The sequence below is a fragment of the Triplophysa rosa genome, linkage group LG12, assembly GCF_024868665.1.
Source record: "Triplophysa rosa linkage group LG12, Trosa_1v2, whole genome shotgun sequence".
NCBI classification, from domain to species: Eukaryota; Metazoa; Chordata; class Actinopteri; order Cypriniformes; family Nemacheilidae; genus Triplophysa; species Triplophysa rosa.
This window is the reverse complement of record NC_079901.1, coordinates 1,262,512-1,278,389: the sequence shown is the minus strand read 5'-3', so window position 1 is coordinate 1,278,389 and position 15,878 is coordinate 1,262,512. Positions and strand designations below refer to the sequence as shown.

The window sequence follows — 15,878 nt, the reverse complement described above, 5'->3', positions numbered from 1 at the left end:
AATGTGCACATAAGAATGTACGAATTCATACAAACTGCCACCTGGTCAAATAGTGAAAATAGTTAAAGATGGTTCCCAAAATTTCCAACTTCTGCTCATCATCTTTAACTATCTTAAATTGTTTTCTAACTACACAAAATCTTCTCCCATTTGAATAATACCAGCCAGAAATAATACCAGCATATCCATTACACGCACACACACACAGACAGACAGACAGAAGTCTCGTATGGTTCTCATTGTGGTTAATTGCAGCATGTGTCACCTGTCTGCCCCACAGATTCAGGTTTCCTGCAAATCTCAAGTCAAGCTGTTTGAGTTCTCACAGACAGACCTGGAGTGATCAATTTAAGAGAGAGACGGAGCAATTTAAAGGTTTAGTAATCTGACACTCGGGTTTCTCTAAATCCTGTCCCGTCCAATTAGGTGAACTTTTCCCAAAACTGCAGGAGGCAAACTGACATGTGACCGCAACATAGACTGATGTGAAATACTCAACAGAAGTGACTAACACTCACATCCCATTCTTCCCAAGAGAGTTTGATGTATTTTCACCTAAATATAAGTTAACAACATTGTCAACTCTGACTAACACCTTACAGGATCACAAACAAAGAAATATAATAATAATAAACATTTATTTATATAGCATTTTTCATACATAAAATGTAACTCAAAGTGCTTCACAGGTGCAAAAATAGTCAAATATTACAAATGACAAAATATAATAATAATAAAAAAAGGAAAAGAAAGGGAAACAATTAAGACAAGGATTAAACACAGCTCCAACTACTTTTATCATAGTCAATTTTAAAGAGATACAGTATGTCTTGAGCCGCTTTTTAAAAATATAAATACTTGGCGATTCTCTCACTTCATTTGGCAGACAATTCAACATTTTTGGAGCATGATAACTAAATGAGGTACCACCAGATCGCCTAAAATTGACTGTGCAATGTTCTAAAAGACCACCACTAGAGGATCTTAGAGTAGGATTTGAGATATATTTTGACAGACAATAGGAAATGTATGTACTGTAGGTGCCAAGTTATGCAGTGACTTATAGACTCATAATAGAATTTTTAAATCTATATTTTGGTGGACTGGTAGCCAGTGTAATTCCATTAAAACTGGTGTAAAAGGATCTCTCACTTTTGTTTTCATGAATACTCTGGCTGCTGCATTTTGAATTAATTGTAACTTTGCTATAGAGCCCTTAGGCAAACCAGTATACATAGCATTACAATAATCAAGTCAAGAAAAATTAAATACATGAATTCATTTCTCGGCATCATTCATGGATAAAAAGGACGAACTCTGGCAATGTTCCTCAGGTGATAAAAACAACTTTTTGTTAGTCGATTAATGTGTGACTTAAAACTCAGATCACAAGAATAACACCTAAACGTGTTACCTCTTATTTGATTGCAGTGCTAATGAAGCCAGTCCCACTTCTATTCTCTCCCTCTCATGCTTTGGACCCACAATAAGGATTTCAGTTTTATCTTCATTTAACTTCAAACAATTAGCTAAAATTATAATAAAAAAAAACAAAATATAACTCTTGGCCTGATGCATTCTGGGATTGCTTAATCCACAAAGTACACATGCACTGCTGGGTTATTTTACTCTACACGTACTCTGGATAAATGATGAGTCCTGGGCCATCAGATTTCAATAACAGTTTACATATTTACACACATATAGACACACACACTGTTTGCCCACTTGTTGATGTGTGTAAGCACAGTTTTGGTTGTGGTCACTCATTCAAAATAGCGGTGTCACAAAATACTAATATTGCCAATTACCGCGATATTAAAACCCAAGATTATAAATATTGTTGTAATTGTACACACATCGTAAACTATTCAGCATCCATTGAACATGTTGCTGTAAGAGTTACAGTGGTTACAAACTCTCTTGCTCTGCATCCATGCACTTGTATTTTGAGTGTGCTTTGTTGACCAAATAACACATTCAATAAATATTGTATTATATCGTTATTGTGTTATCGTGACAGCCCTTATTCAACATACAAATAAAAGCGGAGCAGCGTTCGGCTTCACTGTAGCAAACGATGATGTCAGGCAGAGAGATCTTTTATTCCCTATGAAATAATGCGACTAAAAAACACCTAACATCAGTAATGTGCATTTAGTTGTTTCCTTTCTAGCTTGCCCGCCCAATACCAGACCAAAATCTAGTTCTTATATTTATGAAATGTATCACCGACATTCTAAACAAGCCCTGTGCTTAACAACTAGAACCTGGGTTTGGAATAATAGCACATTATGAATAGATAAGAGGCCTTTCTGCTGGATACACAGGGCTAATAAAGGGAGATGGTTCCTGGATCGGCTTTATGTGGGAGAACAAACGGTCTCATTTAATCCCTTAAAACAATCGAACAATCGTTTTACAGTCTCCTTGCAACTATTAAAAATGGCCCTGAACCCCCAACAGATTTGCAACACCTATCTGCCACTATTGGTTATAAAAAAGGAGGATGCTCAGCTTTTCACACCATTAGAAATGGTATATGGTAATCTTAACGTCACATGGCTTTCATTTTTTTTCTCCCTCAAGTATTGCCACTATTATTATGATGATGAAAACTGTGAAAAGTGCTACATAAATCAAATTGAACTGAATTGTTAATGCACCCAATTTAAACAGGAGGGATGATTAAGAAAGACACGTTGATAGATGGCTGAAAGTCATGTCAAATATTGCTATTGTGTTGGGCGTGTGATATTTAAAAGCCTAACGATGGTATCGTTTGTTTATCAAAACACGGAGTCCTTTTCTTCTACATGTAGATAAGAAAAAACATCTTTGCATTATCTTCTTTCTTGGTTCGTAGGTTCCTCTTTGTTGTTTCCATTAGTCCCATCAGTTCTGCTTATGTAAATCCCAGTATTTCTTGAGTCAGTTATCAGTTGTTTTGTGTTCTTGACTTGTTTCCATGCATTATTGCCTTTTCCTTTTGTATGTTTATCATTTGTTTCATTACAGTTCTCGCTGCCAGCAGTTTCACACATATAATCAAACAAACTGAATAATGAGAAATCGGTTCATCCTGATAAACCCTCAGCTATTCGACACAATTACACACAAACATGCTTGCACGAATAAGTGAACAAACACGCGATTCTCCCAGCATGCTTTGCTGTGTGTAAATGAATGCTCTTTCTGGTTGACTTCAAATGGACTCTGTGTGAGTGTAAATGAGCAGCTTCTAACCCCGACGAGTGCTCTCTAACAGACTCTGACTCCTGTCAGCAAAGCACTATGGGAAATAAAAAACCGCATCCTACATCGTCTCTCTGTCGTACCACTCCCTCCTGCTTTATTCCCGTCACCATTTCATCTATCCCTTCTTCTTCAAGTGTGCTCAGACCTCAGCATGACCTCGTCTCGGCGTGCGTGCGTGCTTGTGGTGGCAGGTCTAAGCAGAACGGCTCACAGGGGGTCCACCGAAGCACCAGACAGACCAGACGCGTGACAGTGAAAAGCGCTCTCGGGAGAAAAGATCTCTGACACGCCAGCAGGTTGAGTTTCTCACATATGCATATGAGAGGAAATGAAGCAGGAAGGGGAAACGTGTCACTCCCGCGTGACTTTGTTTACGGTTAAGTTCAGCGCGTCCTGTGGCCTGTTAGATGGTGCAATAGAGCGTCGAGAGCATCGGACCCAAACAACGAAATAAAGAGCTGAGCGTGTGCTTGATCTGATGCTGCGTGTGATTTCACATCAATGCTGGGGGATTTCCTCCTTCATTTGAGATTCTCTCGCTGTGAAGAGAAGCATTCCAACCTTCTGGACTTTGACAAGCGCAGATGAATGAATTACGTTGAATGATCTCATTCTCTCTTTCAAGTTTCTGAAGCTGTGTGTGAGAAAGAAGCTTTATCTACTCAAAATGATCCTCTGCACTTACTTTTATGTAAGTCAATCGCATTCACATACGTTTCAATATGGCCCTCAAAGGCACATTAGTGTAGAGAATGGCCAACTCATCGGGTTGTGTCAATGCTGATGAAACTGAAGTGCATGCTTCATATAGGGATCACACTCATGGCACTTTCATGCTGCGTCCTTCAAAACTTTTCCATAGATGAAAAAGTCATACATCGAGCTGAGTACATGGCAGGGTTTTCTTTCTAAGGTGAACTGTGTCCAGATGTTGAAATCTCTTTCCTTCGTGTCTGTTCTGTGATTCTGTTCTCTGTCTCAGTGTAATGCGGTCATACGCTTCACTGGACACATGGTGCTGATCCGAATGGATTATGAACAGACAGATTCATCCAGCTGCTCTGACATTGATGCTGCCTTTATAGTCAACTGCAGGATGCTCTACACACACGCACACACTTTTCACACAAACATCCACACACATTTATGTACATAAACACAGAGGCAGAGGTGTGAACGCACAGGACAGTGCAGCGCTGATAAACAGACCAAACAGACTCAGAGCTGATGAAAACAAACAAAAGGCTGAGGACTGCACGGTTCTGGCACACATGACTATTTGTGTGCTTAACACACACACACACACACACACACGCTAGAGGTTGAACCACCTTAGATTTTTTTAGGTCAACTATTATGTGATAAAAGTCACGTCGACTAGTCGATGACGTCATTAATAAATAAAATAAGAGCTAGGAACTGTTTTGCAACAAGATTTGATGGGTGTGCACAGTGTGTGTGTGTGGCGGGACTTCCGCAAAATAGCCTCTAAATAAATAGTATATAAAGTAATATAATAGTAATAAACTGTTGTTCATCTATTGCACAAGAGCAACAACCACTGAACTGAAATAAAACTATTTTAAAGCGCAAGGTCGGTGGTAGCGGGGGCTGCGTAGTAAAGAGCAGCAGGTGGATCTCTACAGCAGGCCTGATCAGACAGAACGCATCTTTTGCTGTTAGACGCGCCTCTTTTGAATTGTTTTCAGTTGGCAGGGAGCGTTTTGCGCGCTGCTTATGCGCGCCGGGCGTTTTTGCCACCTACTGCGCCTGGCGTTTTTGGCTGAAGTTGAAAAAAACTCAACTCTGAGCAGAAAAGCGCTTGACGTCGTGCACCTTTTTTCCTTTTGTCCTATCGAATGAAAGGAGAGGCGGACCTTTTGATGTGGTGACAGAACTTTACAGGTGCTTGAAACATCTGGAGACTGCAATGATGAAGGAGAAACTTGTGTTGGCTGACGCGGGTTACACTGCAAAAAATGACTTTCTCACTTAGTATTTTTGTCTTGTTTTCCAGCACAAGATGCATTTTCTTGATGAGCAAAATGACCTAACAAAATAAATCTTGTTTTTGAAATTTCAGTGAATTTGTGCTTAAAACAAGCAAAAAAATCTGCCAAAGGGTTAAGAAAAATAATCTCGAATTTAGTGACTAAGAAAAAGGTAAACCTTAATTCAAGATTATTTTTCTTACCCCATTGGCAGATTTTTTTGCTTGTACAAAGGTCATTTGGCTCATCAAGAAAATGCAACTTGATTCAAGAATGTTAAGACATTTGTACTGGAAAACAAGACAAGTTTGCAGTGTAACCGAGCAAGGTCAGAGCAAGTGCCCTCTGCTTGTACATTTTTTAAGTTTCTGATAATATGTCATGCGCCTTCTCCGCTACTTCAGATCTGAAGCGTATGTACAGACCAAACATTTACAACAAGTCAACTGAAAGTGTCATGTGCACTAATAGATGAAACAACAGAAAACTGTGTCGAGTTTGTGACGGCCTATGACTTTAGAACAACGTCAATATATTGATTAGCCTAATGCAGCAGACGCTTTATCGCGGATTTACAGACGCAGCATCTGCGTTAAAACATCTGCGTGTAGAAGCTAGCGCACTGAAACGTAAGGCTTTACCTGCGAGCTTTTGTGGTGTCAGAACAAATCGAGAATGTTGCGGACAAAAACAGGACACACTGGCTGAGTCCGAAATGGTATACTCAGTGGTACTCAATTTCAGTAGGCACGTACTCAACGGGGCTAAACGGATACGTACTGTTTTTTGAATGGGTGTAGTATGAATGCGTTCGGCCGTTGTCCGCCATATTGATGATCTTCTTCTCCTTTTTAATGGCGGGGAGCAAATTACTTTGTGATGCATGTCCGCCACCTACTGTACTGGAGTGTACATGGGCCACAGATTAACCATGTGACGTAATAACAAGTGCAACAACTTAAGCTGTGAGAGACAGGTGCATTAACATCAGTAATGCTAACTTTACCTTCCATGAGTTTTCCCAGCATTTGCAACATGTTTGTAATGCCTTCACAAAGGAGACGTCGGGTAGCTGCTCGACGATCTCGCCTTAGGAGAGCACTGCTGACTTTATTGTCAAGGAATAGTATTATTGCTTATAAATTAAGTGTACCCTATATGTCATCTATACATTAATACAGACTACAAAAATGTGAATGCATACGTTTTCAGTGAAGCAATGACATAATGCATGAAGTAATGTAATATGTTTTATTTACAGAAAACTATAGAATAAACATGAATAAAAAATTCGTAAATTTGATGTAAGAAAATAAATGAATTTAATCATTATTAATACATATACAAGTAAACATCACATAAATCAAAGCTTTATTTCAATTTATTGTTGTAACAAATGATCCTGTATCTACAGGCATTGAACCCCACACCCTACTGCCATCTCACAGCGGACCACCTTCACCACCTTCGTGATGGTAACCAGTGTGCTCATCTGTCCCTGTAACAGTCAAACAAGATTCAAGTGACCTCTGTGATTTGTGCTCAATACTGCATTTAAATGTGGAGGTAGTTGCTCATGTGTTAACTCGCTGTTTATTCAACTCAAATGTTCCTGAATTCATCAACAGTACTAATGGACAAATAAAATATATACATTATGTTACTTAAGTAAATATGTTTATTTACATGACTTATATGTATCTGTGCAAGCAGTGAACAATGCTTTGTACCACATGTTAACAGACGTAAGCGGCATTACTGTGATGTGTATTTCATATTGTGATGTGCTCATTTGCAATACTTATCGAGAAAATGACAGGTCACATGTTACACAGACATTAAAAGCGTGTTTAACATGCGTATGGTTTTAATATATGTAACGTTAAGTCTACTTGGAAGACGCGTGTGTGCGTGGAACGCCCCTTTAAGCTAGACATATTAAAACACTGCATTTTCACAGAAAAATCACAAATATACTTTACTATGTAGCATCTTAGAGGTTAACTTTACACTACAGCACTTTAACAAATGCAACTGCAACGCAAAGAAACGCGTTGTTGGCTAGTAATACTCACATTAGAAAACACCTGCCTCGCAGTTCTCCGCTATGCTCCTGTATGAATTGATCCTGTCCCGTGGGCTCATGGGATAGAGAAGTATCCCAAGTATCTGTCGCTGGGTGCTTCAGAATGTGGGCGTAACCAGTAAGCCATCCGGGAATTTCTCACCTACTCTTTTATGAATACTGAGGATTCGGACATACTACTCTGTTTTCTCATACTATATAGTAGGTAAGTAGGCGTATTCGCACGCAACAGTAGTATATGCACGTCCAAATCTCATGAGAAATAGTGCACCAGCCGGATAATTCTCACCTACTGCTGATAGGGGACACTCTGTTCTGTCGTTGATTTCTGGGTACAGATGTATATATTGCGTAGGATTTTTTTTCTTTTATAAAGAAGACTTTTACCGAAATGCCCATAATGGGAAACTCCAGTGGGAGTGCGTGACCGTAACTACATTTCTTAGTTTTTATGAAGACCGAGGTTTCAGACATACTATTCGTTCACCTACTGCTTTTCGCCTACTATGTAGTATGGCAGTATGCGATTTCGGACTCAGCCACTGTGAATGATGCGTGTGGAAGCAGGACAAGATAACGTATTATTGGCGAGAGTGTGACAGAATCCCTCTGAAGCGGGTGGGAATGACATCCGTCCTGCGCGCAGCTCTCTTGTAACAGTCAGCTGTCTTCTTGAAATCACATGACCCGAGACTAGTCGACATCAAGCTTTAAATGTCGTGCCAGAGCATTAATGTCAACTAGTCGTCTAGTTCGTGCAACCCCTAACACACGCACACACATGTTGGGTTTCCATGTTTTATGGGGACATTCCATAGACGCAATGGTTTTTATACTGTACAAACTGTATATCATATTCCCTACCCCTAACCCTAACAATCACACACAACTGTCTGCTCTTTTACATTTTCACAAGTTAATTCTGTATGATTTATAAGCTTGTTTCCTCATGGGGACAAAAAAATGTCCCCACAAGGACAAGGATTTTGGATATTGCCATCTTTGTGGGGACATTTTGTCCCCATACCGTAGGGTTTACCCTTCCCACAGACACACATGTACGCACTCATGCACAGCAAATGAGCTTAGTGTGTATGGCTGACAGACAGTTGCTCTCAACACTACATACAGCACAGCACAACAAAAAACAAATAAAGAGTTGAAATGTAAAGACCAAACGAATGTGAAGAAATAAAGAATAAAATAATCCAGAAATGAAGAAAGATTTATTTCTACCGTAAGGATATTAGAGTCCTTACGCCCTTACGCTAGAGCTAAATGACTTAATGTAAATGTAAATGTAGAGTACACAGGAGTCAATGAGAACTTTTTCATGTCTGCGACCGAGTCTGTGAAATCCAGGCTAAAGTGCCTAGATTAAAGTCGGATTTCAACCGCTCATTTCACTATTATTTTAATCTTTGACATGGCCAATATAACATTTCTATAGTGCTGAGAGCGAGGTCATCATCGAAGACATTGGTCAGACTCATGTGATGCTTGTGTGGAGTAAATGAAAGTATTTCATGAATGAATTTAAACTCGAGGTTTTGATCTATGCCAGACTGATTGGCTGTGACTTGATGCATTTCTTCTGCGTCCACTGACCTTCCACCTAAAGATGTAACTTCCAAGAACATTTGAAGTGCAGTGCCAGGCTGATATTCAGAACGTTTTCAGCAGCACCCGAGTCAATAAATCGTGCTATTGCATAAACTAGAGCAATACGTTTTGTTAGGACATAAGTGCACGAGACTCACAGGGTTCCCATTCTTCAGTGTGCTGTGGTTTCTACTCTTTTTAAGCAGAGAACCTCTTTGGTTCTTGCTTGCCTCTTGGGCTTTTGTGAAATACTTGGCTGGAAACTGCACTGTAAAACATTTACTGTAAAATTTACAGCAATTTACTGGCAACTTTGGTTGCCAGTAAGACTGTAAATTTTTACAAGAGTACTGTAAATCATTAACTACAGTTTCACTGTAAAAATACAGCATATTTCTGTATATATACACATGTGAAAATGTGTACTTTTTTACAGCTGTCACTGTAAAATTACAGTTAAAGTGTACAGGGGCAACTGTGAATTTATATGGACTGCTATACTTGTATAGTGAATTATAGCATTTGGTGTGAAATTCGATTCACTAAATTAACTACAGTTAAGATTTTTCACTGCTAGTACATTTATGTAAACCAACCTTTGCTGTACATTTCTGTAGTGTTTAGATGTGTTAATTTAATGTAACGTGAACAATAAAACTTTTAAAATAACAGGATTTCATTGATGTAGCAAAATGCATTTATTGTACAATAAACATGAACATTAAGTGAAATAAGAGATTGCGAAATAAATGAAAGGCCCTAAAAATACAAGAATGCTTCCTTTCACAACAGTGAAGATTACACAATAAATAAAAGGCTTTAGCCTTAGGAAAAATGCATATTGCAAAATATGTCTTTAAACATGAGAAATGGTCTGAATTGTGCCTACCTTTAAATTTCTTATTTAACAGGATAACTTCCCTTTCACCTGACATCATCCATTTGCTTGGGGTCATCAATTCACCTAGAAAAATGTGAAAGAGTAAACTTTAATAAGGGTTGTAAAAGTATGGTTCATGGCCTACAAAAAAAAGAGCTTATCTTACTCAGTAATTCTGTTTTTCCAGTCAAAATATATACAAATTCTTAAATGAAGATGCATTAACTAGATAAGAAAAATGACACAAGATATTATTAAGTCTTGTTTCAAGGGGGGAAATCTAAATTAAGTGCATTTGCTCAAAACAAGGAAAATGATTTGCCAGTGGGATGAGTAAAATAATCATCTTTTTGGATTATTTTACTTGCCCCACTGGCAGATCCTTTTACTTACAAATGGATAAGCCCTTTCTTGCAGTGTGGGTGCCTCATGTAAACTAAAAATGATAATACTACAAAATATGAGATACTGGTGATTACAGTAGAAAGCAAAGAATCGTTTGTATAATGTTTACATGGACACAATTCAAATTACCTTGGATAATCAGTGTGGGTGAATCCGGTAATTCACGTCTTTCCATGTCGGCTGCAGTTGCTGCTACCTAAAATAAGTAAACAAATTCAAATTTTGCATTAAAAATTATATATTTTATATATATAGAACATAAAAAATAAATAGTACTTACAACAGCTTCAATTAGAAGGGACTCGGGCTTTTTCTTTAAAATGGGCCATTAAGAGGTGCAGGACAAACAGGACCAGAGAATTTCCCTGACAGAACGGCACGCACCTCATTGTTTGTTGGCTTTTCTAGAAAAAATATAGAAGGTTAAATTTCTTACAAAAAGAGATTCATCAACAATTTCGGAAAAATTTAGCTCAGCAACCTCTGACCTATCGCTTTCAGACACAACATCAGTTTCCATGGCCATGGCAGGCTCTTTCAAATGGTCTACAGAGCACTTTTTGTGTGTCCGTGACAGATGTGATGCGAATGTAGATCTTACCTTAAATGTCCTATTGCGACCAAAAGGGCACTGGATCTCCAGTCCTGATTGAATATGGCTCTTCAAATGAAACAGAAACTGTGTTAGGGTCCCACCTTGAACTTTACACATAGCATTTCAATGTTTTATCACATATCTGTGCCTTAGAGAAGAGTCCTAATCAAACCTGTGACGGTCACTGTGACATACATCTGTAACATTATATGTGGGACTTAAATAAAACAAAGAAAACATGTTGCCAGTCAGGCACACCACATTGAAATTGCGAATTAGTTTCAAATGATGCACAAAACACGTGAGTGTACTGCTCTCGTTATTACACAACTGACAGGTAACTTAAACATGTTAAACAGGATGACACAAACCTGCATGTGAATGGCAACTTTCTAACGAGCTCAGGTACACATATGAACACCATGCACGCTTACAAGTGAACTTAAAACAAAACAAAAACACAAAGAAAACTCGTTCCAGCATGTTCATCGAACTAACACGCACTAACTACATCGAATTATGTGCTAGACTCACCTAATAATAAATTCAGCGTAGAAACCAAATTAGACTGACAATCTAGTTTTGCAATGTGACAAAATAAAAATATTACTCGTTCACGATTTAACAGAGGTACTGGGCTATACATTACTCACCACTTCACATCCCCACTCAGTCCACCTTCGGTAGTCGCAATGTGCATGTGCAGCGCGTGAAATGTCCATGTCCACTGCTGATGACGTCATGACATTGCGCGAACTGCGCTACGCAGATATTGTCCAAATTTGTTTTCTTTACATTAAACATTAAACCAGTATATGTGTACGTTATCAAAATCTGCAAGTTTATAATTCATTTTAAAGACTGCATTCATTACAGTTGAGTATAGCATTTGTGTTATTGTAAAGTACCAAACTTATTTTAAAACTAGTGCCACAGTTGACTTTTTAAATATACAAATAAATACATAAAATAAAACAATATGTGTCATTACAAAAATGTTGTCCTGTAGCATTTGCTACATATTAGCATTTTTAAAAAATACAGTAGGCCTATTGTAGACATACAGGCTGACTGTAAAATTTACATTGGTCGTTTAGCATGCTCCCACAATTCATAGCAAATTACAGTAGCACTGTAATTTTCAAAGTACAGTAGTCTATTGTAAAAATTTACTGTAAAAATTACAGCAATTTCTTACAGTGTGACCATATTTACTGTAAACCATGATATTGAGAATAAGGAACTATCAGCAATCAAACAAGCCCTAGAAGAATGGAGCCATTGGCTTGAGGGTGCTCATCATCTCTTCACCATCCTCACGATCATAAAAACCTGCAGTATCGTCACAAAGCCAAACGTTTGAATCCCCAACAAGCACGATAGGCTCTTTACTTTGCCCTGTTTAACTTTCACATCTCCTATCGTCCACGTTATAAGAATGGCAGAACAGATGCTCTCTCCAGACATCACGCTCCCGATGATGACCATCAAATGGACAACTGAGGATACTCAGGCCAGGGCCTCCGAAACCCACCTGCCAGGCTGTCCACCAGCACATTGCCTTAGCACATAGCACAGGGCTGGTCAACCCTGCTCCTGCAGATCGACTGTCACTGTAATCAGACATGCCTGAATCAATGAATCAGGAATGAACTTCAGGATCTCTTGAAAATGACAGTCAGATGTGTTGGAGCAGGTTGGAGTTCAGCCGGACAGTCAGTCTCAAGGAACAGGGTTGACCACCTCTGCATCAGCAGATATTATGTACCATATGAAGGTATTTTAAATATTTTCAGAGACTCATGAGTGAATTCAAATATATATATATATTACTATATTGAAGTATAATATTCTTGTAGTTGCCTAGCTGTGGACGTTCTGGTGTGTATAAGCAGATTGGCGTGTAGAAAGGAGGTCAGGTTGCCCTGCAGTGGCCATTATAGAAGAGAAAAGCAGGAATGAGGCCAGTCAGCATGTGTTGGGTCTCCACCCCATGCATAATTCACATCTTCAGCGTTAAAAGCTTCAGAATCAGAGCTGTCTGGGTTAGTAGCTGGGTTACCTGAGAAACACTCTCTCTTTTCTAACCGCTCTTATTTACTCCATTCTGAGAGCCTGAAGTGGCCTGATAATACATGACTGGGGCTCATGCTTGGATCAAGAATAGGCCATGATGTTTCAGTGGCTGTTGAAGGTGTGAGGCTTTGTTTCTCTGTATATACTGTATATGTGCTTTTAAACCAAACAGCTCTGGAAATAAGTGGTTGCAGTTCTTGACCCTTTGGTCTACGGAAATGATCTATTTAAAACTACAAGTTCTTGGAAATGTGTTAGATTTAATTAAGTAAGGGATAATGTACAGACAACCGGTCGTTATTGCAGAAATAAGCCCCGACAGTGTGACAGAGTCTTGTATTATCCACCTATTACACGGCTAGTTGCCACATGAGAAAAAAACTGGACATGAAATGTGAATTTGAAATATTTTATTAGCTAATTTTTACAGAATGCAGACCTTCCACGAGGAAAAGCCGTTTACTTTCGGTTTTAGGGTAAGAAACGACGTTCAAATGTCATGAACAGGCAATTTGGTTTAATCATTTGTAAATATAATGCCATATATGTGATTAAAAGACATATTTATATTTAATTTGTTTAAAAAACCTGTCAAAATGATTTGCTACATCCAGGTTACCGTGTGTTATTAGTTTTGAGAGGTTGTTATCTGGGAATAACGAACCTGCAAATGTCGCGACTGGCCAATCAGAATCAAGCATTCCAACGAGCCGTGAAATAAAATGAATGTAAGTAATGCAGAAAATGTGTTGATCCTGTTGGTGGGTGATCCTGTCCAGAAACATTTTTTGTCATGTTGGTTGGAAGTGTCTTTACATCCTGATAGCAATCAAGAAGTATAGTGGTCAAATACTATTTTTATAATTATATTTCGTCTGTGAAAGGCGTAGGACCAAAAAACGTTCGCCCAATCAAAACGTTCTGGCCAAACGCTGTGACTGGTCATGTGTACATTTTCAGCCAAATCAAATCTTATTCATAAAGCACTTTTATAAAACAGCAATTGTTTTCCAAAGTGCTGTACAAGCATGATGAAAATAAAAACAGATAACACATAACGTACAGACGTAAACGTCGAACAAGTACAAAAGACAGTTCTCATAATGATTTAAAAGCCAAGGTATAAAAGTAAGTTTTGAGACTGGATTTAAAAACAGTACGTGATTGGGCCTGCCTGATATATAGAGGTAAAGTGTTCCAAAGTTTTGGAGCTGTGACAGCAAAGGCCCGGTCACCCCTGCTTTTTAGCCTTGTTCGAGGTACAACCAAAAGTAATTGGTCAGCAGATCTAAGTGCTCTCACTGGGTTATGCAGAATAATTCAATCAGAGAGATACTTTGGAGCAAATCCATTTAACGATTTATAAACTAAAACCAATAGCTTAAAATCAATTCTAAAACCAACAGGTAGCCAATGGAGAGATGCCAATACTGGAGAAATATGTTCATGCTTTCGCGTCGTAGTTAACAAGCGAGCAGCAGCATTTTGCACAATCTGCAAACGTTTGAGGTCAGCCTGATTTATACCTACATACAGGCTATTACTGTAGTCAAGACGAGTCGAAATAAAAACATGAATGACTCTTTCAAGATCATTAAAAGATTAAAAAAACTTAACCTTGGTTCCCTTTCTGTCGGTCTCTGGACGTTGTGTCGAACCGACAGATGGGGTTCGTCCTTGAGAACCAATCACTTCCGACTTCTTAGAAAAGGCCAATAAAAATTGGCAAATGAAATTTGCATGCCGGACTCCGCCCCCGGATATCCGGGCATAAAAGGGAGACGGCGTGCCTCATTCATTCACCTTTTGTTCTTTGGAGCCTTCGCTCGTGATCAACAGACTTCGCTCCAAGACTGCCGGCTCTACGACGTGGTGCAGCGGACTGTCCCTTCCTGCAGTGACTTCCCCTGGGCGTCTCGGCGGTTCCAGAAGTGTTCGAGTTTTTTTCTCTAAAAGAGCAAATTTCTCCAGCGTGGCATGTCCCGCTGTTCTCTTGGGTGCAACACACTCATCGAGGAGGGGGACGGACACGATGTCTGCTTCCAGTACGCTGGGGCAGATGTTGTGGATACGTCCTGCCCGCACTGCGGGCGGCTGACGATTCAGACGTTGCGTCACGGGTGGCTGTGTTCCCACGGGACTCAGCCACCACCTTGTCTGTTTCCCGTTCCGTGACGGCAGGACTACGGCCCTGCCGCCCGCTACGGCGAGCAGCGAGGGTGATATGAGGATTCTGTGAGCGCTAATCCGTCAGCCACTGGCTCGCGGACCGTTTGCACCTCGCCTTGCTCGTCTGACCGTTCCCCATAAGACGGTCCGCCGTCTTATTCCTCAATCACGTATCGGACACGGTACATGATGATGAGGTGTCTTTTGCAGCATCGGAGGGTGACTTACTGGCATCAGACTCCGACGATTCCTTGAAGCTCCCTCCCTCTGGGGGTCGAGATCAGGAAGAAGCGGATGTCGAAATGTCAGCCATGCTTTCCCGGGCCGCCCCAGGGGCTCGACCTAGACTCCTGTCCAAAGCACGTAGACTTTTCGGCATCTGAGGTGTCGAGAGCTTACTCTGCTGCGGGCCAAGCTGTCCCCTCTCTCCACGCTATGGCCATCCTGCAGGTCCATCAGGCCAATGCGCTAAGAGAGCTCCACGAGGGTAAGACCGACCCAGCGCTTATGCAGGAACTCCGCGCCATCACCAACCTCGCTCTACGGGCGACCAAGGTGACCGCGCGGGACCTGGCCCTTCGGGGCATCCTCTCAACCTCAGTCAGAGGCAAGGATGCTCCCGTGCTTCGGGCCGAGGTTGCCACCCCTCTGGAGAGGAAGCGATCATGCTCGTCCCTCTAGCCGAGATGTTCAACGGGTTTTACAGCCCCTACTTCATCGTCCCCAAAAAAGCGGGGGTCGCTAGATCTGCGTACCCTGAACAGGCACCTACTCAAGCTGCCATTCAGGATGCTCACGCAGAAGCACGTCCTAGCA

The 15,878-nt window shown here is 40.2% G+C and overlaps 1 long non-coding RNA gene across 1 annotated transcript; it reads right to left on the bottom strand.

The window, feature by feature from the left end:
* Nucleotides 1–5,780: 5,780 nt before the first annotated feature.
* LOC130562745 (uncharacterized) lies at nt 5,781–10,967 on the bottom strand. The gene is made up of 5 exons (XR_008964010.1): nt 10,824–10,967; nt 10,503–10,626; nt 10,352–10,418; nt 9,827–9,901; nt 5,781–6,747 (listed from the first exon to the last, which is right to left on the bottom strand). It is a non-coding gene; the product is annotated as an uncharacterized LOC130562745 (long non-coding RNA).
* Between the last annotated feature and the right edge of the window lie 4,911 nt (nt 10,968–15,878).